At 40.8% G+C, this 22491-nt stretch overlaps 1 pseudogene; it reads left to right on the top strand.

Annotated features, from left to right (window-relative positions):
* Positions 1-22280, top strand: part of LOC115071669 — a 61328-nt pseudogene extending 39048 nt beyond the window's left edge.
* The last annotated feature ends 211 nt before the right edge of the window (positions 22281-22491 follow it).

Genomic DNA, 22491 nt, shown 5'->3' with positions numbered 1-22491 from the left:
TCTATCTATCTATCTATCTATCTATCTATCTATCTATCTATCTATTGATCTATCTATCTACCTATCTAATCTATCAATCATCTATCATCTATCTATCATTAACTATCTATCTATCTATCTATCTATCTATCTATCTATATCTGTCTATCTATCTACGTACCCATCTATGTTGGAGGCCAAGTCTTAAGTGTACCCCTGCCCCAGTTTGAAACAACCAGGTGGCCTTGTAAAAACATGTTTTTCTTGCCCTGATTTACTACATTTTACTTCCTTATCTTGTGAAACCAACAAGGCTCATGACTGTAGTAGAAATTCCCCAGCAGGGCCTTGCCGCCTTCCACTTCCCCTGCCTTCTCTCCGCCCTTTACCTTCCCCCACCCTCCGCTTTACTATATTAACACTGTGTGATTGCTCAATAAATGAGACTTGATCAGAATACTGTCTTGTCTCCATTTCTTCATGCCCCCTGTCTATTCATTCCTCCAGGTTCAGTCTCGGTGCCCCACGCTGTTGCTCCATGGGTCGGGGCACATGGCAAACCATCAACTGTGTTAGATCTCTGCAAGTTTTATCATCTGAAAACAAATCATACATATAAATTTGGAGCAAAAGATATATTGACATGATCAATAGAAAACTTCATTATCTTTAACAGTTTCTAATTGGAGTTTTTAGGTTTCTCTATATAAGACAGTGACAAATTCATCCTTTCCAATTTGATATCTTATGTTTTTCTTTTATTTCATTTTTTTGTTCCATAATTGCTCTGGCTGGGACTTCCAGGAAATATATGTGGTAGTTTTCCTTCTGATCTTCGAGGAAAAGCTTTCAGGTTTTCACTCTGGTATGTGATAGTTGCAGCTTGCCATATGTGGCCTATGCTGTGGTGAGTTGCAGAAATAAATAAAATAATATTGTATGTGTATGAGCGTATGGCATGTATGTAAGTACACCCATGTCATGCAATCCCCATGGAGGTCATCAGATCCCATGGAACTGGAATTTATGGACAGTTGTTAGCTGCCATGTGTGTATTGGGAATCAAACCCAGGTCCTCTGCAAGAGCAGCCAGTGCTCTTAACCTCCAAGCCATCTCTCCAGCCCTGAGATGCATTCTTTATGTGCCTATTTTGTTGTTGCTTTTCTTAAATGAAAAGATGTTAAATCTTTCAAAGTGCTTTTTCTGCATCTATTCATGTGATCACATGATCTTTATTCTTTGTAACAATGAGGATGAGCCTGAAGGACATTATGCTAAGTAAAATAAACCAGGAGTATTAGCCCAAATACTGTGTGGTACACACTGACCTGTGGAGTCAAACAACAGCAGCAGAGGACAGGATAGTGGTTGTAGGAGGGTAGTGCTGGATTGGAGGTTGGTCAAAGGAAACAAAATGTTGACACAATGATCAATGGAACAGAATTGAGAAACTGGATAAAAGTTCACATGCCTGGAGTGGAGAGATGGCTCAGCAGTTAAGAGCACTGGTTGCTCTTGCAGAAGAGTCAGATTTGAATCCCAGTACCTGTTAAGGTTCAGATAGCCTTGCCCCCTCACCAACAGGGTCTCACGGACTTCTCAAGCTCCCAAGAAAAGGGACCTGAGTTGATAAGCACCTTGGTCTTTGAAGTCAAGAGAGGCAGACTTTTCTCCACTGTTTGGCCAACACAGCAGGCTTCCCTTTGATCTCTAAAGAGGACAGGTTTTAACAGTTCTGCTCTCCTACTCCCCTCCCCCAACTTTAAAAAAATACATCTTCCCACCTTCTGCAGGAAGCAGAAGACTCCCCCTTTAAAAAGACCTCAGCTCATGACCCGAGCAGACATTTTCCCTGCCCATGTGTTCCTTTGGTAATAAACTCTATTCCGATGAAGTTTTATCTGTGTCCTGGTGCTTTCTCCTGATCAACCAGATTCAACCATAGGCTACTTTTTATCTATAAGTACCCACATGGTGGCTAACACCTGTCTGTAAGTACACTTCCATGGAATCCTCTGTGTTCTTCTGTCCTGCGCAGGCACTGCACGACATGGATACACTTACATATATACAGGCAATACACTCAGACACATAAAATAAAATAAATGAAATTTTAAAAAGTCCACGTACTTGTGGTCACTTGATTTTTGACGAGATAAAAAATACAAATTGGAGGACAGACAGCATCTTCAAAAAATGGTGCACACTACACACTGCTGCATGCAGAAGAATGAAACTAGAAATACATCCTTCACACTGCAAAAAACTCAAACTCCAAATGGCTCAAGAAACTTAACATAGTACTGGATACTCTAAATCTGATAGAGAATAACGTAAAGAAAACATTTGTACTTAGAAGCACTGGAGAAGATTTTCTGAATGTTACCTTGGTCGCACAGGCATTAAAAGCAATAATTGACAAACAGGACCACACACAATGAAAAAGCTTCAATACAGAAAAGGAAATCATCATTCTAATGAAGATGCAGTCTACAGATTGGGAAAACATCTTCACCAGCTATACAGCTGACAGAGGGTTCATATGCATAGAATGAATAGAGAACTACAAAACTAGGCACCAAGGAAAGAACTGTGCTGGCTAGCTTTGTCAACTTGACACAAACTGGTGACATACGGGAGGAGGGAACCTCAGATGAAGAATTTCCTCTTTCAGGTTGGCCTGTGGCCAGTTTATGGGTCATTTTCTGGATTGGTGGTTGATGTAGCAGGCCAGGCCAGTGTGGATGGCTCCAGCCCTGCTCAGGTGAGCTTGGCTATATAGGAGGGGTGGCTGAGCAGGCCCGAGGAAGCAAGCCAGTAAGCAGAATTCTTCTGCCTTCTCTGCCTCAGTTTCTACCCCCAGATTGCTGCTTGAGCTCCTTCCTTGGTCACCCTCAATGATGGATTGTAAGCTGAAACAAATCTTTTCTATACCAAGTTTCCTTTGCTCATGGTATTTATCACAGCAACAGAGAAACCAGACTAAGTCAACAACCAACCCAATTAAAAAGTGGGGCATCGAACTAAATGGAGTTCTAAAAGATGAAATACAAAGGACTGAGAAATACTTAAAAATACTCAACTTTCTTAGCCACAAGGGAAATGCAAATTAAAACTATTCTGAGATTTCATCTTACTCCAGGCATAATGACTAAGATAAAAACAAAACAAAACAAAACAAAACAAAACAATTCCCTTCCCTCAAAACACATAATAACAAATGCTGGTCTGGGTGTGGAAAATGAGAATGCTCATTCACTCCTGGTGGGAGTGTGAACTGGTGCAGCTACCATGGAAGTCAATGTGGAGATCCTCAAGAAGCTACAACTAAATCCACCCTGGGATCCAGCTATATCTCAGCCATACATCCAGAGGATGCTCTATCAAACGACACATAAACCTGCTTGTCCATGTCCACTGCTGCTGTACTCATCATAGTGAACACATGGAAACATTCTAGATGTCCAGGTTCATTTACACAATGGACTGTTATTCAGCTTTAAAAAAAATGAAATTGGGTCCGGGGGAGAAGGAACTCTAGATAGGAGGATAGTAGGACAACAGGCACTGTCCAGAGAGAAATGGGAAAAATTGGAGGGGAACCTTAATTGGGGAGTGGAGAGAGAAGGTAATACTGAGACAGGGAGGAAGGATATGTGTGTGTGGGTATAGCTGAAAGCTATCTAACAAAAATCCCATTGCCAGGCACGGGAACTTCCCTCCAAGTTGTTGGTAAGGATAGTCCAAGAGACTCCCATAACAATATAAGCTATTTCTATATCAGTTGCCTCTTATAACTTGAAAGTAGGACACTATTGCTGAAGACACCACACACTTCAGACACAGGATTTATGTAAATATGTAATGTTAATCTCAGGTTTAAAAGCTGTTAAATTGGGTCTTTGTCATTTTCTTTGAAAAAACAAGAAAATAAATCAGAATGTGGATAGGGGATGGCGTCAAATGATGAATGGGCTGGAGGATGGGTGGGCAGGGTAGAGGAGGGAATTTGGAGAGAGATAACTAACACTGAAGGCCTTTTGAAAAAGGTAACATGGAAACCCACTACTGTAGAAGGTTTCTCAAGTCTATACATATATAACAAGTTTAGATGAGTTACTCTATAACAGGGAGAAGATACATCTAGACACCTCATTGTAGCAAATAAAATTGCCAGTACCAGGAATGGGTTGCCTCTCTTTGAGTTGTTGGTCAGAAGGGTCCATCCCAAAGACCCTCAAACATTGTAGGTTACGACCGTTCCTCTTGGTTACCCTCTAGAATTTGAGGCTAAAACACTATTGTTGGATATAACACATGCTTGAGTCATAAAACTTGGAGAAATCAGTGGGTACTGACCTGGAAGCTTCATCCCTACTGGTAATTTTTCATAGTGCTCAAAGGTGCCATGCATGCTACCAGAGAAGAAAGATAATAATCAATGTTACACAGCCTGGCAAGCTATGCCTACCAGTGCAATAGTGGCAGGAATGTTATGGAAATAACCACCCACACTTTGTTTGGAATTAAGCCTTACTCAACAACATGGAGCCCACACCTGGCACTGTTATCAGGACTAATCATCTGAGGCTAGACAGGTCATGGGCCCTAGGGGGCAATCTCCTGCAGTATTCTGCTAAGTGGATGCAGTATAAATGTGACTCCTAATTACCTACTACTGTACCCTTAGATTTAATACATCTCTTAAGCCTCTTCAGAGATGTATCTTGCAGTAGAAGGCAGTTAACACAGAAACCCACAACTGGTCAACATGCAGATAATAAGAGACTGTGGAGTGCTCGGCCCTAAATGGGACATCTGTATCATAGCCTTCTCTACAAAGGCTCAGGGATCTTCATGGAAGAGGAGGCAGAAAGAGTCTAAGAGTCAGTGGTGTTGGATGACTCCCATGAAACAGTTTTTTTTCAAACAGTGGGGTAGTAGCACATATGAACCTAGAGTACTTGTGGCAAGAGGTGGGCAAGGGCTCCCATTCCTAGCTGAGGAGCTATTGGCATTTGATAGCTGATCCAGGGCAGTGTCTACATTCAAGAGTACTTGGGCAACAAAAATTTGACTGTATGGGTTGAAAAAAAACGAACATGAATTGGGTGAGCTGGGAGTAGAACTGTGAGGCCTTGGAGGAGGGAGGGTGAATATGATCCAATTACATTATATAAAATTCTCAAAGATTAATAATAAAAATATTTTAAAAATTATCCACTTCCTAGAAAAGGAAATTTATAAAATCCCAGTGTGTGCAGCATGAGATATTTACAGCTAAAATAGTTGCAGCTTTGTTAAACAGAGTTAAAACAACAAATTAAACATATTATTATGATAAGCTAAAATTATGCTTTTGTGTTAAACATTCTTTTACTTGTAAAATAAGGGTATCTATGTTACAGCAATATTTTATCTGTGTATTTCAATTGCACCTGTATCTTTGGCTGTTAGAAACATGGCTCCCTTAAAAATAATTGCTAATCTCCTTCCTGTTTTAGAAATTTTAACTGTCATTTCTACATCTTTTAATTTTGAGTGTCTTTTAGAAATGAACATTCAATTATTCTTTACTCAAATCCAGGTTGATGTGAAGTAGATTCGCTGGGTAATTGGACTCACAAACGAATCACAAGATAGTCTTTCCCCCCACTGTATTCCTAATAGCACCTCTCCAGAGGTGCGGTGGGATGCCTGTCACTGAAACAGGGACAAAATGCTCTGGGAACCCAGAGGTGGGGATGTTGAATGCCACGCGGCTCTTTGGGAAGTTTGTGGACCACAGAGTTTCCGCTTGTCCTAAAAATGGATATGTGACTTTTATAATCATTGTCAAGAACCATAAAGAAAGGGTATTATGTTTATTTTTAAATACAAAGATATTAAGGATCATAAAAACAAGCAATCGTCCATACCCGAGCCTCCTTCCTTCACAGACTCTCTGCCTTGCCTGTTTCCTGCAGACCACATCCTGACACGGCTCTTGGGGACAGGGGCCCACAGTCAGTTGGCTTCTGCCCAGTAATGAGGGATGAAAGCCTTAGATCTCTTTTTATTTAAAGCTAAAACACCTATTGCCTGTTTTAGTTCAGAAAACAATACAGGTTGAGTGTTACTCATATGAAACAGTTGGTACCCGAAATAGTTTACATTTTACATTTTAAGATTTTGTACCATTTTTTTTCACAGATAATGAGCTATCTTCTAGACGAAGTGGAAGTCTGAGTTAGGAATTCATCTTGGAGGGCAGTGGTGTCTGGAGAGATCACTCAGTGGTTATGAGCACTTGCTCCAGCAGAGGACTGGGGTTTGGTTTCCAGCACCCAACAACAGCTCACAAACACCCCCTTCAAGCCTCCATGGGCACAAGGCACGTGTGTGGTGCACAAATATACATGTGGACAAACATCCACACACATAAAATAAAAATAAATGATAAATTTAGAAAACGAATTCAGCTATGTACCCTGTACATTTGTGTGGTTTGGATCTGGAATGCCCCCAGGCCCACAGGTTAAAGTCTTGGTTTCTAGCCCCTGGCACTATGCAGAGAGGCAGTGGAACCTTAGTAAGGAGGAGGTTACAGGCTACTGGAGACATACTCTTGAAGGGGGCTGCGGGGCTATGGTCTTTTTTCTCTTTCTTTACTTCCTGGCTGTGGTCAGGTGAACAGCTGCCCCTGACACTAGCCACTACTGTAAAGTCCTGTGTCCCTACAGACCTGAAAGCAAGGGGGTCAACCAACCATGGACTACTGAACAGTGACTATGACTAAACCCCTTTCTCTTTTTAAGTTGATAATCTCAAGTATTTTGTTATAGCAATGGGGAAGCTCATTAACATGACATCTTACATTTAGACCCTGGAGCAATTTTTTTCTATACTTTCAACCCATGTAGGTTTTGTTTTACTTCATTTTGTTTATCTTATTTTACTTTATTTTGAAAACTAGAGTATGGTCACATTGGGAAGTGGAAGCAGATAGCAGTTGAGGGGGTCTAGTGTCAAAGTTCATCTTCAGGGGACTGGCATGAACTTTAGGTTTAAATGGAGGAAGCTCTGGGACACAACTGAGTAGCCATGTGTGAGTTTTGGCTGTGACTTATGACATGAGATCGCATGAAATTTTTGCTTGTGGTGTCAAGTGCTTAGAAAGTTTTAGAGCCTGGGTCATTTTGAGTTTTGGATTTTTGCATTAGGGATGATCAACCTATTGTTATAAAAATCTGTATGAACTAATAAAAACATTAAGTAAATATTGCTCTCAATTTTAATAATTAACATATGGACTAGACTAGTACATAAAGATATTTGCATATTTGCTAAAATTTCATACAGATTATATCATTACAAAAATTTTATACCACCATAAGCAATTTTGTTTACTGTAGTTCTGTGCACATTTTCCTTATTATAGATTATGAGCATATCCTGAGAATAATATGTATACGTATATATTTATTTTTTTAATTTTTACAAAAACTTTATTGAGAATTTCATACATGCATATAAGGTGTTTTGATCTAATTCATGCCCACTCCCTCCCCTCCAACATTCCTCCTCTTTTAAGGATTAGATACAAGCTCCCAAATACTTTTGACAATTTTGGCCTTGGAGCAGAGTATGGTGCTAACAGGCCCAAGGAAATGTTGATTTTTAGCCAAGAAACTGGCTACATTTCTTTGGGGTCTTTTTACCCGAACTGCCTCATACACATATATTTAAATACATGGGTATTCATTAATGACTATAAAACTCCATTGTATTAATGTAAGTTAATTTATCTCTTACTTCTTGGTGCAAATAGCAATTTCCTCCTTATAAACTACACTGTGAATTTGCATCTTCAAGTTCTCATCTGATGGCTTCTCAGGGTGAATCATCAGAAATTTGCTGCTGGCTCTAAACACATCTATAATTTATTTTGTGCAAGACTGGTTTCCATTGATATTAACAAGCAAATTTATTAATTCTTACCAACTCAGTTGGTCAAATTTGCTGTCTGATAACCTGATTTGTACTTATTTGATTCTGTTCATGAGGTTTAGCAGACCTGGCACATTTACGGCCCGTGTGACTCCTTTCTATTCTGAAGTGCTCCTTCTCCATTCTTCAGTCTTCCTGTCTTCTACTCAAAGCTTAAATGCTGTGAGGGAGAGTGGAAAAGGATGTAGGTGGAGAGGAAAACTGAGAGTGGGTACCATAATGGCATCTCCTTGTTCCCAAGGAGCATTGTGGGGAGAATGGTGGATAAGAAGAGTACAGTCAGCAGTGGACACCCAAGCAGTACCAATAAGGGGGAGGGGGCGGGTGGGTCCACCCACCCAGGGACCTTTTAAGAACCCCATCCAGTGTTCAGTCAGTGATTCCCAGCTCTGGGTTTCCTCCCATTCTGATGGAAGCTGTTTCTTTGTTTCCATAAAACTGTTACTTTCAATCTCTTCATGTCTCTTCTATCTCTTGGTCTTCTGTCCTTTCCAGATGTTCAATTCTTTGTCTGGTCCATGAAACAAATTGGCATTCCTCCCAGATTCTGGCTTCCAACACCCTCATTACAACTGGAATACTCCAACATTTCACTGCAGGTCACCTTGTTCTCCTTCCACTACTAATCTTCCTAGTCATCATGCCACAGCTTTACATACCCACATACCCACATACTCAATGGCTCCTGAGTATATTATCTGCTATGACTTCTCTGAGTTTCAGTTTCCTTGAAGCATTTTCTACTAGTCTGGAATCTGGCACAAGACAGAGTCTGCCATTATTTTCCATTAATTTTGTTTAGTTGAACCCAAGATCAACATTTTCTTCTACTATGGTTTGAACATTCTTTTCCAATTTTTTATTTTGATTAAATCATTTTTATTTTATGTGTATGAGTGTTATGCCTGCCTGTGTGTAAGTGCACCCATGTTATGCAGTGCCTGCAGAGGACACAAGAGGGCATCAGATCCCCTGGAGCTGGAGGTACAGATGGTTGTTAGCCTCCATGTGGGTGCTGGGATTGGAACCTAGGTCTTCTGCAAGAACACCCAGTGCTCTTAACCACTGAGCCATCTCTCCAGCCCTGGTATTGAATATTCTTTCCTGTATGTTGGTACTCAGATTTGGTTTGCTTAGAGGGGGACCTATTGGCTTCGGGGCAGAGGGTCTGATCAGTGACAGAGTCATAAACTCTGGGACCTGTGTCTTCCTAACAGGACAATTTATTTTAAAATTCAGATGGTTTTTATACATCCCAAGGAACTAGCAGTCACATGGGATATGGCAGTCACATACAAAGATTTAGGGTACAAAGAAATGGGACATTTAATCTGTTAGTTGGTGCCAGAGGGATTCTTAAACTTTTACTCAAGGTTATCAATGCCCATCCAGTAATTTATTGGCCATAATGTTTTCTTTCTCAGAGCTAAGGACATGGTGAACTTTTAGCTTTTAGCTCAGGAGTAAACCTTTAACCTGGCCTAATCTCTTAGCCAGGGATAGCTGAGTTATTTGTTCAGGACAAGGAGATGCGCTAAGGGTTGTTGACCAAGATGGTTTCCCACAGAGCAGGAAGCCTGCACTTATGACCAGGCTGCTTTCTCCTGCCAGTCTAGCAGTGTTTTGCAAGACAGGGATTATCAGAGCCACTGTTTTCAGTGCCCCTCCCTTTAGCAGAGAATGCAGCCTGCACCTATAAGTTTTAGGCTCACTTCACCCTAGGGCCTGGCATCCTGGTTTCCTACACTGTGGATTCTATTCTCTTCTTCAAGAGTTCTAGTTACTCCTTTCAGAGAGCTTTAATTTTTTCCTTCCATGCCTATGATGTCTCTGATTCCTACTGATTTTTGTTCTTCCCTGTTGCTTTGAGCACGCACTCCACATTACTTATCTGTTTTTCAGCAGTGTCAGTTCTGTTCTCTACAGCTTTCTGTGTCATCTCCTTTTAATACATGTTTTCCCTTGTTTTTCTTCTCTTAGTTGTTTCCATCTCAACCTACTTGCTCAGTTCCACTTTTGCTCCTCCCCACCCTGTAGAGCTCATAGCAGATGCTCATAGAAGGGAATCATCATTATACAGCTGGCCTCTAGCTCTGGGCACACCCTTCCTGGTTGCTGGTGGCTTTTGGCTCCTTTCTGTAGTCTTTCCAAGATCATGCTGCTTTTCATTCTCTGATTTACTTGAATTACATGTTTAAACTCTGAAATTTGATAAGAAATTTTCTCTTATTGGTCACGTATTCACAGGAGTTATACTAAAGACTTGTACAGGGTGTGACTTTTGGACATTTCAATAATTTAATGAATACATGAATGTGTTGAATATTAAGATATTAATTTAGCTGTAGTTTTTTGTGCAGGTTGTTTGCCACACAGTTTTCAAACAATATCTGAATTGGTATACCAAAGGTAGTATATATGTACAGTAGACTATTATTCAGGTTTAAAAGAGAAGTTCTGCTATTTACAATAACAAATGTAGACAGAAGACATCTTAAATGACTACCAGTCTCAGAAGGATGAACACTGCATAAGTCCACTAATTATTGCTATTATGTGTGTGTGTATGCATTTTCCTGTGTGTATGTAGGTGTATGTGAAAGTGTCAGAGGCCAAGTTAAGGTGTCATATCTCAGGTGCTGTTTTTTGTTTGTTTGTTTGTTTAGTCAGAGTCCCTCACTGACTTGGAGCTCACCAAGTAGATTAGAGTAGCTGGTTTGTAATCCCTAGGAAATAACCTGTGTCTGTCTTCCCAGTGCTGGGATTATAAACACACTAGTTTTTTTTTAACTTAAAAAATTTATTGAGAATTTTGTACAGGCATATAAGGTGTTTTGATCAAATCCATGCCCACTCTCTCCCTTCCAACTCCTCCCATATCTCCCCATCACTTTTTCCTGAATAATTTCTCATACTCTTTCTTTTTTATTTCTTTTTTTTATAGGGCTTTTTGCTACTCTAATATTCCCCTGTCTGATGAGGTAACCCTAAAATCTTTTAGGGATTAGATAAGAGCTCCCAAATACTTTTGACATTTTTGGCCTTTGGAGCAAACACACTAGTTTTTAAAAATGTTATTCTAAAAAAAGACAAAAAATTGTTATTCTAAACCAGGCATGGTGGTGTGCTCCTTTAATCCCAGCACTCAGGAGGCAGAGGCAGGCAGATCTATATGAGTTCAAGGACAGTCTGGTTTACACAGTGAGTTCCAGGCCAACTGGAGCTACAGGGAGACCCCATCTCAATAAAAGACAAAAAAAAAATATTATTCTAGAGATCAAACTCAGATTGTGCTTCAAGGCAATCACTCTGCTGACTGAACTGTTTCCCCAACCCCATGACTCAAACTTATATTTAAAGGGAGACCGCCATCAACTTCAAACCATAAAGCAATTCTTGCTGTGCAAACATGTCTGTCTAGGACCCCTATAAACTTCAGCCATAAAGAGATTTCTACTCCTTAAACAAGCCCTGCTCTGCAGACAAGCTCTTCTGAGATCCTCATCAAAAAATGCAGGCCCCATGTCTTAAGCAAATGTCCCTAACCAAACTTTGTTTACAGACACAAATATTCTGTACTTAAACTCTCCTCCTGTGTGCCCAGTATGGTTACTCCTGATGGTCAGTAGTCTCAATTTGGAGTTTTGAAGTTGGCTGCTTTTTCTTTCAATCTGTGGCTTGCTCTTCTCCCATTCCTAACAGTATGGAACATGTAAAATAGTTAAAATTATTGAAGGAGAAAGAGAGTAGAATGATGGTTGCCAGGGTCAGGATATGAAAAAAATGTGAAACTGCCATTAGTAAATATACATTTTCTGTTGCGGAAGATGGAAGTGTTCTAGAGATCTGCTGCATTACATAGTATCTGTAGTTAACAAGGTGCACTTTAAAATATGTGAATATGTTAAACATTCCTACCACAAATGAAGTAAAACAAAACCCACAAAAGAGCGCAGGGAAACTTTAGAATGAAGGATATTATTAGTGCTTGAATACAGCATCCTGGTGGGTGTACTTGTCCAAACTCATCAAAATGCACGGGATATTATATATGAAACACATTCCTCAATAAAGCTTTTTGTACCTGACAGGACACCAGTCTAATGTGAATGTCTTGTGTGATGAACTTGTCATCATGCCTCTGCTTCTGGTTTTAAAATAATTATTTACTCCAGTGAGGCAGAGTAGCCGAAGCAAAGCAGCCCTTCAGAAATAGCTGAGAAACTCAATTTTACTGGAAATTGCTATGACTCATGACAGGTCAAATTATTGAAATAACATATTTGGTAAATTTGTTTATGAGAACTAGATTGAATCTCAGGGTATCATAAGCAGTGAGATAGTCAATGTGCATTCTGTACTGTCCCACTCTCCTTCAAAATACCAGCATGAAGCAGAGCTCACTGGAATACAAGCCATCTCCTCGAGGGTGACTTCCCAGGAGTGTCCATGTGCCAGCTGCTTCACGTGCATTCAGAGTGGCAAATGCTTTGCAGAAGGCTGTTTGTTTTGTAAAGAAATTCATGAAGTTGGGGAAAAAATCAACTCTAGACAAAAGGAGCATGAATTACCTCACGCTGAATTCTGATTTATCTGGGAACTTATTTCAACTTCTTGGCAGATGTAGCTTTTTCTGAGGTACAATGTGAGAAAACAGGCTCCTTTAGTTGCTTTTTCTAAGAGTTCAGTTTATAGGCTCAACTTTAGAATTTCAGTGCTGTTTGTTCATTTGCATAATGAGTTATACCATTATGATTACGATAAAATAATAGTTAAAAGGAGGAATTCCAGAGCTACGCACAAACCCAGTATCCCAGAAGAAGATTGGCGTTCACAGAAGGCCCTGTCTCAGAAAAATATTTTAAAGTCCTTTTATGCTGAGAAAACATAGACAGAATTGGTGTATCTGTGTTAATTTTTACAGTGCTTAGCAGAATTAAATGCTTTTTTTGGTCTTTTTGAGACAGGACCTCCTTGCAGCCCCAGCTGGCCTGGAATTCACTGTTTAGACCAAGTGGCCTCAAACTCAGAAAGATCCACTTGCCTCTGTCTCCCAAGTGCTGGGATTAAAGGAAGCACCATCATGCCCAGCTAGAATTAAATGCTATTTAAAAATAAGTGTTTGCTGTCACTTCCTCCTTTGGCATGAATTATAACTGTATGTTTACTCAATGAGCTGAAAAGACTGATTTCATCTAGAGCCTCAGTAGATTACATTGAAATTCTGAGCCATTGTCTTTTAAAATATTGCTTCCAGCTCATTCACTGTACATCCAATTAAAAATATATGTAGGGCTGGGGTGCTGTTCAGTGGTACAGCACTTACGTAGCCTTTGGGAGGCCTTGGGATTGATTCTTGACACTCAAAACCAAAAGATTCTTCCTCTCCCTTTCTCGCTCTGTCTCACACACATCTATGTATGTATGGTGTATATCTGTGGGATAGATGTGATAACCACCATGGAAATTGTGTGCGCAAATTTGTACACAAATCCTCCAGGAGTGAATGTATCAGGATCTGAACTCTGGTATAATTTTTAAGAAACAAAATGATAGGGCTGGTGAAATGGCTCATCAGGTAAAGGTGGTTGCTATGCAAGCCTGAAGGCATTAAAGGTGGAAGGAGAGAACTGACTTTACAAAGTCCTCTGACCTCCACATGCATGCTGTGTGCGCGCTCACACACACACACACACACACACACACACACACACACACACACACAAACGAATAAATAGAATAAAGTTTAAAAAAGAAACAAACCAATAATCTCTGTTTGGTCTTTTGAGACAGTCTCCCTGCAGCCCTAGCTGGCCTGGAACTCACCATGTAGAACTGACTGGTCTCAATCTGACAGTGATCTGCCTGCCTCTGCCTCCATAGTGCTGGAATTAAAGACCTGTACCACCATGCCTGTCATAAACCAATAAACATTTACTGACTGAGAGGATAAATTCATCTTCTCCATTTTATATTAAATGTGCCATGGCTCAATAAAATAAGGATTTCTTGATACAGGAACTATTCTTTCTTACAAGTTCACTGTGCTGAATTGCCTTGCTTAAAAAATGTGATGTGGGATTTTATAGAAAATGACCTGTTCCTCCTCTTCCTCCCCTTCCTTTCACTCCTGTCTCTTCCTCCACTTTCTTCTTTATCCTCTTCAGGAATAGACTATAGTTGTGGCTTGTATGACTGCCTTGCTCCCCATGAAGGATACTGCTACTACAAAGCACATTATTTCATTTTGTGTAGAAGTCGTTAACTTGAGATGTTTTAGTAGCAACTCCAGTTAAGATCATGCAAGAAGCAATTTCATTACGGTGTGAATTCCTGCTGTCTCTGTCTTATAAATGAGTGAAAAATGAGAAAGTATTTTGTCTTGAGAGTTCCTGAGCAGAAACTATCCCATGAGTACATCTGTGTATGAATTTGCATTATCTTGATCCCCTGTAGCATACTGTCTTTCCATGAAAGAAAAAATATAGGTACATTGCATATACATGGATACATACTGGTTAAGAGCTACAATGCATGTGTTCCTACAAATCAATAATAAGAAAAGCAGTAGAGAGACCAGAATACAAAAGGCATTTTATATGAAAACTTATAGTGTCTAATAAACCATTAAAATTTCTCATTAAAAAGAGAACTGAGCCAGGTGTGGTGGCACATGTCTTTAATCCCAGCACCTGGGAGACAAAGGGTGTCTGGATCTCTGTGAGATCAAGGCCAGTCTAATCTACGTAGTGAGTTCCAGGCCAGCTGGGGCTACAGGGAGACCTGACTCAAACAAACAAACAAACAAACAAAAAATAACAAAAACAGAAAGAGAAAAAAAAAAACCAGAACTTTGATTTAAAACAATAATAAACTATACTTTAAAACTTCCATATTGGCTAAAATTAAAAAAAAAATCCAGGGACTGTGAGATTACTATTCTAGAGTACCAGGCTTTGATTCTCAGCATCCACATTAGGTGACTCAAACTGTTGTAATGTAAGCTCCGGTAGATCTGACGCCCTCTCTTGGCCTCTGCAGGTACCTGCACATACTTGACATACACTCATATAGACCACATGCACACACATAAAAAAAACCCCTAAAAAACATAAAGAAATATGTCTTCTTTTTTTAAAAAACATTGAGTATTCTAAGTGCTGATGTGCACGTGGAGCAGTGGGGACTTTCACACAACCACTGGTGGGAGTCTGAATCATCACAGACACCGAGGAAAACAACTGGTTCTCATTCACAAAAGCTGACATGCATATCCGCATTCTCAGGAATATAACTCTTGTGAGAGACTTTTTCTGGGGGGGGTGGGGATACAACACATATACAGCTACTCCCCCCAGAAAGGAACACATGATAGACAAAGTAATAATTGCACTAAAGTCCAACTTGGAGTTGTTACTGGGGCTACTAGGAGAATGGGTGAGGGGCTCCTTACAGGAACAGGATGACACAAATGTCTGCATCACTGAGGCAGGAGGTGTCGGTAACAATGGGCTCTGACATGCATCTAGTAGCAGAGGCTCTAGCCTTTGTGGTTTGTGGGGCCTCACAGGCCTCTCCAGCCAACATCTCATATGGAGATAGCCTACCTTGGCATGAGGGTTTTTATTCAACAACTTTATGTCCTCTGGGAGTGGCCTTTTCCATCTGTGCAGGGTGCTCTTAGAACTTAAAATCTTTACCTGTTGTTTTAATAACCAATTACAAAAATTAACGCATCCCTAGCAGGGTGGACTCCATTAAACTTGGTTGTCTTCAGCCCAGTTCTGAATATCAGTATTTGTGAAATGATTACCCCTGTCACTGTCAATTCTCCATGGGTGTCCATTCATAACATTGAATTGGTGAGACCCTTGATTGTTGCTTTACCTGTTGGTGGTTGCATGGAAATGCTTGTAAGTGATCTGTGGCAGCGTCCACATAGATGAGGGACTATTTGCATCCTTCACAGACAGGCATAGGCCCTACATGGCCTCTTTGCTAGCCCCTTTCAGGACAGTTGACCTGTATACATTTCCCATAATATCATCTGTCTGCCAAGGCCCCAGTTGGGAACAGGCCTCATGTAACTTGACAGCATGTAGGCTATCAGGATATTTAACAGGACTTCTTGTGGTTTTAGATGTTTTCCATCTCATGTTGGCTCTTCTGTGTCCAAACTTAATATGAACTCAATGAGCAGCTTCTGGTGGCATCTGAGGGTAGATGGACCATACTTTGGAAAGAGCAATTTGCTTCCTGATTTCTAGGAGCACCATGGGTTCTGATTCATGTTGGACTCTCTTATATATTTCTCTCCATATTCATTGCCCTAACAGTTGCTGACCCAACACCTGTCAATTTTCCTATTCTCATTGGGTCGTCTATAACATGAGGCCCTGTTGTCAATTACAGATTGCCACAGGTCAAGTCTCATGAGTTAATGCTATTAATGCTGTGCTTTGTTCAGCCTACTGGATACTTTTCCACCACCTACCTTTCTTCTCCAGCCACATGGTGTCTGTATTCATTTGTAATTCTGCAGCTACTCATTCTTGTTTGGTGTCCTCTTTGTACCATCTGTGTAACAGACATCTACAGGGATGAATAGTGTTCCTCCTAACACTTTATCTGGCTTAGCTATTGGTTTAATTATCGGAGGAGACTCAGTGTCTTGGAAGGTCACTGGCTCCAGGACAATCTGCATGACATTGGTAATGGAACTTGCTGTAAATATGCATGTCATTTTTGTAGAGTTTGATTCTGTGCCATCTCAGAAAGAGGTGGCCAGAAGTTTTTCAATCCAACCCCTTAATTGGATGAGCTGTTTTTATGGTTATTGATGTGGGGCCAGTAATGGACTCTACCTGTTTCAGTGCTTTATATACAGCCAGAAATTGTTCTAGCACCATATACCAAGCTTCTGTTCCTTTCTGTGCCTGAGGCCAAAACCCTGTTGGAATCATTTGGTCAGGTTGTTTTGTCCATATCCCCCAGATATAGTCTCCGAAGCTTCTAGGGGTTTCTAATGTGAAGGGACACTGGGATAATGTTGCACATAGCAGTTTGTCCTGTCCTACAAGGATCTTAGCCTGCTCAAAAGTCTCTTGATACTTTCTGTCCCAGTCCCATAATGGGACCCCTCTTTATCAAGTTGTACAAAGACAGGCAACTTGGACAAGGTAGGGTGTGAAAATCTACCAAAATCCCAACAGCCCCAAGAATACCTATAACATTTTTACATTTTTTGTTTTTAATAGGTAATATATTTTTTATTTACAAAATTTTTGAAAAGCTCATACCTTAGTACTACATTTACATAATTTTCATCCATCCTGCTCCACTTTTCCCTGTTCCCATGCCCTCTCAATTTCTCATTCGTGGTGTGTGTGTGTGTGTGTGTGTGTGTGTGTGTATGTGTGTGTGTGTGTACTGAGTCCATTTAGTGGTGCTTATATGTACATGCTTTTAAAGCTGGCCATGTGGGATTGGCTAACCTATCAGGGAGCTTTCTATGGAGAGAACTGATTTTTCCATTCTTAGCAGACACTGAATGCTCTTCATCTAGAGGTGGGACCCTTCTGAATTTCTCCATCCACATTGCTGTGTTCATCTTGCTGTTTAGGTAACCATATCATGGAGATTTCATGGGTGCAACTTTCCTGCCATGTCTAGAATATACTATCTAACAGTAGGCGTCCTGAGAGCTCGTCCCTCAGGGAGGAGGCTTCCAGGCTAGTCCCAGCTTGATTTCTCCATCTTGTGTCCAAAGTGTGTGGTGTCTTCAGCAAAAGGGTATTAGGTTAAATTTCTGAGAGGCAACCAAGGGCTATGGCAATAGCTATGTTATATAAAAAGCAAACATGTAGGTCACTGGAACAAAATTGAAAGTCCAAACATGAGTGACATAATTACAATCACATTGGAGAAAGGATAGCATCTTCAGTAAATGGTGCTGAGAAAATTTAATGTCCACATGTAAAAGAAATTAGACCCATAGCTATCACACTGCACAAAATTCAACTCCAAATGGACAAAAATCTCAATGTGAAATCTAAAATGCTTAAATTATTAGAAGAAACCATAGGCAGCATCCTGCAAGATATAGGTGCAGGAAAGGACTTTCTAAAAGATACGTCATTTGCTCAGGAATTAAGGCCACTCATTGACAAATAGGATCTTGTTAAATTAAAAAGCTTTTGAACAGCAAAGGAAACAATAGAGTTAAGAGAGAGCCTACAGAGTGGGAGAGAATTTTTGCCAGCTGTACATCTAATAGAGGAATACTTTCCACAATACTCAAATAACTCAGAAAACAAAGAACCAAGAAAACAAACAACCCACTTAAAAATGGACTAGAGATCTGAACAGAGAGTTTGCAAAAGAAGAAATAAAAAAAGCTAATAAATATCTAAAAAAGTGTTCATCATCCTTAGCAATTACAGAAATGCAAATTAAAACTCTTTAACAACTCACCTTATCCCAGTTGGAATGGTTAAAATCAAGAAATCAGCTGACAATAAGTGCTTGTGAGGACGTGGGGAAAGAGGAACTCTCATTCACTACTGATCAGATTGTAAGCTGATGCAGCCACTATGGAAATCAGTCTGGCACATTGTCAAAAAACTAAAAGTAGATATATCATGTGACCCAGCTTTGCCACTTCTTGACATATACCCAAAGGACTCAACCCAACACAGACACTTGCTCAATCCTATTTGTTGCTGCTCTTTTCACAATGGCTAGGAAATTGAATCAACCTAAATCCCTCAACTGATGAGTGGATAATGAGAATGTGGTACATTTACACAGTGAAGTTCTAGTTAGCTGTAAAGAAAGATGAAATCATGAAATGTGTAGGTAAATGAATGGAAATGGAAAGCATTATAAGGAATGAAGTAACCAAGACCCAGAAAACAAATGCTGTGCCATATGGTCTCTCTCATTTGTAGACCCTAGCTCCAAATCTTTAGATGTGAGTATAACCTGCAGTAACAGCAGAAACCAGGAAAGTAGAAAGATCCTGGAGGGAAGGGGGAAAGAACTTGAGAGAAGGGGATAAAAGGGTGAAATGGAAAAATGGAGGGTATTTTAACTGGAGAGAGTAACACAGGGGCAAGGGAAGGAGAGATAAAAATAGTAAGTATCTGATAAAACCACAGGGAAATGTGCCATTTCTTTTTATTTTAAAAATATTTTATTTACTATTTTTATTTTATGCATATGAGTGTATTGCCTGCATGTATGTGAGTGCACCCGTGTCGTGCAATGCCGTGGAAGTCAGAAGACAGCTTCGAATTACCCTGGAACTGGAGTTAAGGACAGTTTGTAGCCGTCATGTGCTGGGAATTGAACCCTGTTCTTCTGCAAGAGCAGTCAGTGCTCTTAACCGCTGAGCCATCTCTCCAGCCTTGCCACTTATTTTCAAAATACTTTATTATTATTATTTTTTAATTTTATGTGTATAAGTGTATTGTCTACATGTGTATAAGTGCACCTGTGTTGTGCAATGACCTCAGAGGTCAGAAGAGGGCATTGGAGCCTCTGGAACTGAAATCAGGGATGGTTGTTATCTACCCACCATATGGGTGCTGGGATTTGAACCCAGGTCCTCTGCAAGAGTAGCCAATGCTCTTAACCGCTGAGACATCTTTCCAGTCCCATGAAATGTGCTATTTCTTAAACTTACTTAAAAACTCACATGGTGTGTGTGTGTGTGTGTGTGTAACTGAAGGTTATCTAACAAAAATCCCAGTGCCAGGGGAGGATAACATCCCTTTGAATTCTCTTACATTTATAGGCAAAAACTGATGTAGGATTTGAAAAATGACTTTGCCAGATCTTACTAGCCCATAATACCCCAAGAATTTGTACAGCTGTCCTGGCCCTTGCACCTTGTGTTGACTGATCTCCTAGTCTTGCTCCTTTAGGGGCCCCTGTATGTTTATTTGGTTGCTTTCCTAAAGCTATAAAACACTCAGAGTTTAGCATTATGTCATCTACGCAATGAACCCTTTTACAGTGGGCAGTCAGGCTAACAAAACAAGGTCCTGGCCATCATCCTCTGATAACAGTGGGCCTGTGAAGGGAACTGTGTGTGAGCACTCTGAAAGTTCTTTGTTGACTGTAAATGCAAGTTGGTCTTGGGATCCAGCTACTAAGGAAATATTAAAAATATAGTAGTAATGCCCAATACAGCATAGACAGTCCCATCTTGTATCAGTTGTTCAGTCAAAACAGCAATGTTGGGCACAGTGGCATGGATTGGGGGGGTGCTTTCTGTAATCCACAGTCATTTTCTAGGAGCTTTGGGCTGGGTGAATAATCTCTACCTTCTTAAATTAGCTAATGGTTTTGTAATGTTTTGAAGCCCAGACAGTCTATACTGAATGGCATCCATCATTGTACTTGGGGTAGTGGTTTTACAGGTTCCCATCTTTCCTAGCTACCACATGACTGATGAAACTCTCCAATGGTACATACTAAGCATGGTGTGCCCAGCAACCCCCCCCCAATGTCCTTTTACAGAAAAGCAGTGAACACTGCATACTTTGGGGGAGGGATAATTGCTCACTCCTAGGATAAGTTTGGTCCTTTTAACCTGTACTGTCTTATTCCTGTATTTATCCAGTGGTGGCCATTGCCCCTGATGCTTTTGGGGTTGCCATGAATTTAAGATACACTCAGCTCCACTATCCACCAAAGCCAAGTATTTTGAACATTAGTAGGGGACCAATGAATCTGTAATGCAAAGTGAGACCTCCAGTTGCCGTGTATGCCCTCACTGAAAGGCAGTCTTGGCCACTCCACGAGAACAGCTGGGATTGTTCCTCAACGCCCAAGACTGGGAAGCCCAGAGTACCTGTGGATGAGTAACTCCTTGGCTACCCATGCAAACTCAGCGTTGGTGCTGTCAGTGGTATGGAAATTGCCAAGGGACTCTGGCTGCTACAATATGCTACTGAAGAGATTATCTCTGCCACTTGCACTCTGCTGGAGAGCCAGAAGTGCAGTACATCGCCCCGAGGAGTATCGGCATAAGTATCCAGAGAGGCCTTGAAGCAGGAAATCAAAGTCTTCTTTGTGAAAGAAGGTGGGCCCATCTGTGTTACATTAGCGAAGCTGGACCTCCTGATTTGTCTGGCATCCTGAGCCAGCATTGCTGGGGTTCTGGCAGAGCTGAAGGAATACATCACAGAGGCAGATGCTGACTTTTCTCACAAAGATGTGTGGCCCATTGGATGATGTGTCATCAAGGTGGAGCAATCAGCAGAGTGCTGTGTGAGCACACTGCTTGATCTATGAGGCCACGTTGTCATCAGGGATGTCTTCTGCAAATTCTCCAAAAAGTATGCAAATATTACTACTCTTGTGAGAACTTAGAGTCCCTGGCTGAACCAGAAGCTTGAGAAGCTACAATTTGGATGGTAGGAAAATGTGCTTAAAGAATTGACAATGTAGATGACTCACTAGCGAGCTTCCTTGAGAGTTTTCATGAGGAAAGTACCAGACACAGCTGACTCTGCTTAATGCTACAGTGAAGCTGTTTCTCCAACTTGTCTTGAGTTTGGCTACTTGGGATTCTGATTATCTTGATCTTCAAGATTGCTGCTATTTTTATTGGTGTTTTCTTTCAACTGATCCTGTGATGACCAAAGCAGTAGTCTTGTCTGAGAAGACACCAGTCTCTGAGGAGACAGACTCATAGAGCCAAGTCTGGGTAATGAGCCAATCTGCTATACTCGTTATTTTGTCCTCTGTGTACCATAAACCTCCAGTTGTTTTTGTGGAAGGGAGCCATGGGATCCGTCAGAAGCACCAGTTCACCATGAAGTACTGGTGTGGGTACCACCACTGCAACCAGCCTACAACAGCTTCAGGCTGTTCCCTCCGGAGGTAACCTTCTGGGGGATCGTTTAAACCTTGACCAGTAAATGTACCACAGGTTCCTCCCTGAAGATGGGAGTCGCGAATCTCTTGAGAGGAGGACTAGACAGTGTAGTATGACAATTCTTTATTCTGTCATCAATGCCTACAACCTTCACTCCTTCCACCTGTGCCTGCTGTGGTCAGCAGCAGTCTGAATGACCAGTTTGAACAGGATACACGTACTAAACCTGCCTGGCTACCTGAAACAAAGGCTTTAGCTTGGCAGTTTCAAGAACAGTTACTCAATGCCAAGGGCACATCTATATGCAAGAACTTCACCAATAAACACTGCAGCATAGGACAGACCATCCAGTTTAACAAGAACAGATTTGGCCACCCACACACCCTGACACCAAACCAGAGCATTGCTGTGTCTTTCTTCTGAATATCCCAGGCAGAGTCATGAAGATGGGGCCTCTGAAAGGCTTGCAGTGGGGGTTCAAACTGATGCTGATGTCTTTTACTTTGGCTGCCTCATCCATTCCATGGCTTTATTCACGACGGCAAACGGGAACACTGAGTGTTCCTTGCAACACCGGAGCATATTCCCAGTGAAAATGAACTTCAACTTCAGAATAAGGGATGCTGTTTAAATG

Source organism: Nannospalax galili, unplaced genomic scaffold (genome assembly GCF_000622305.1).
Source record: "Nannospalax galili isolate Female #2095 unplaced genomic scaffold, S.galili_v1.0 scaffold639, whole genome shotgun sequence".
In the NCBI taxonomy this organism is placed as follows: Eukaryota; Metazoa; Chordata; class Mammalia; order Rodentia; family Spalacidae; genus Nannospalax; species Nannospalax galili.
The sequence above is the reverse complement of the archived record's forward strand: the minus strand, read 5'-3'. Positions and strand labels throughout refer to the sequence as shown.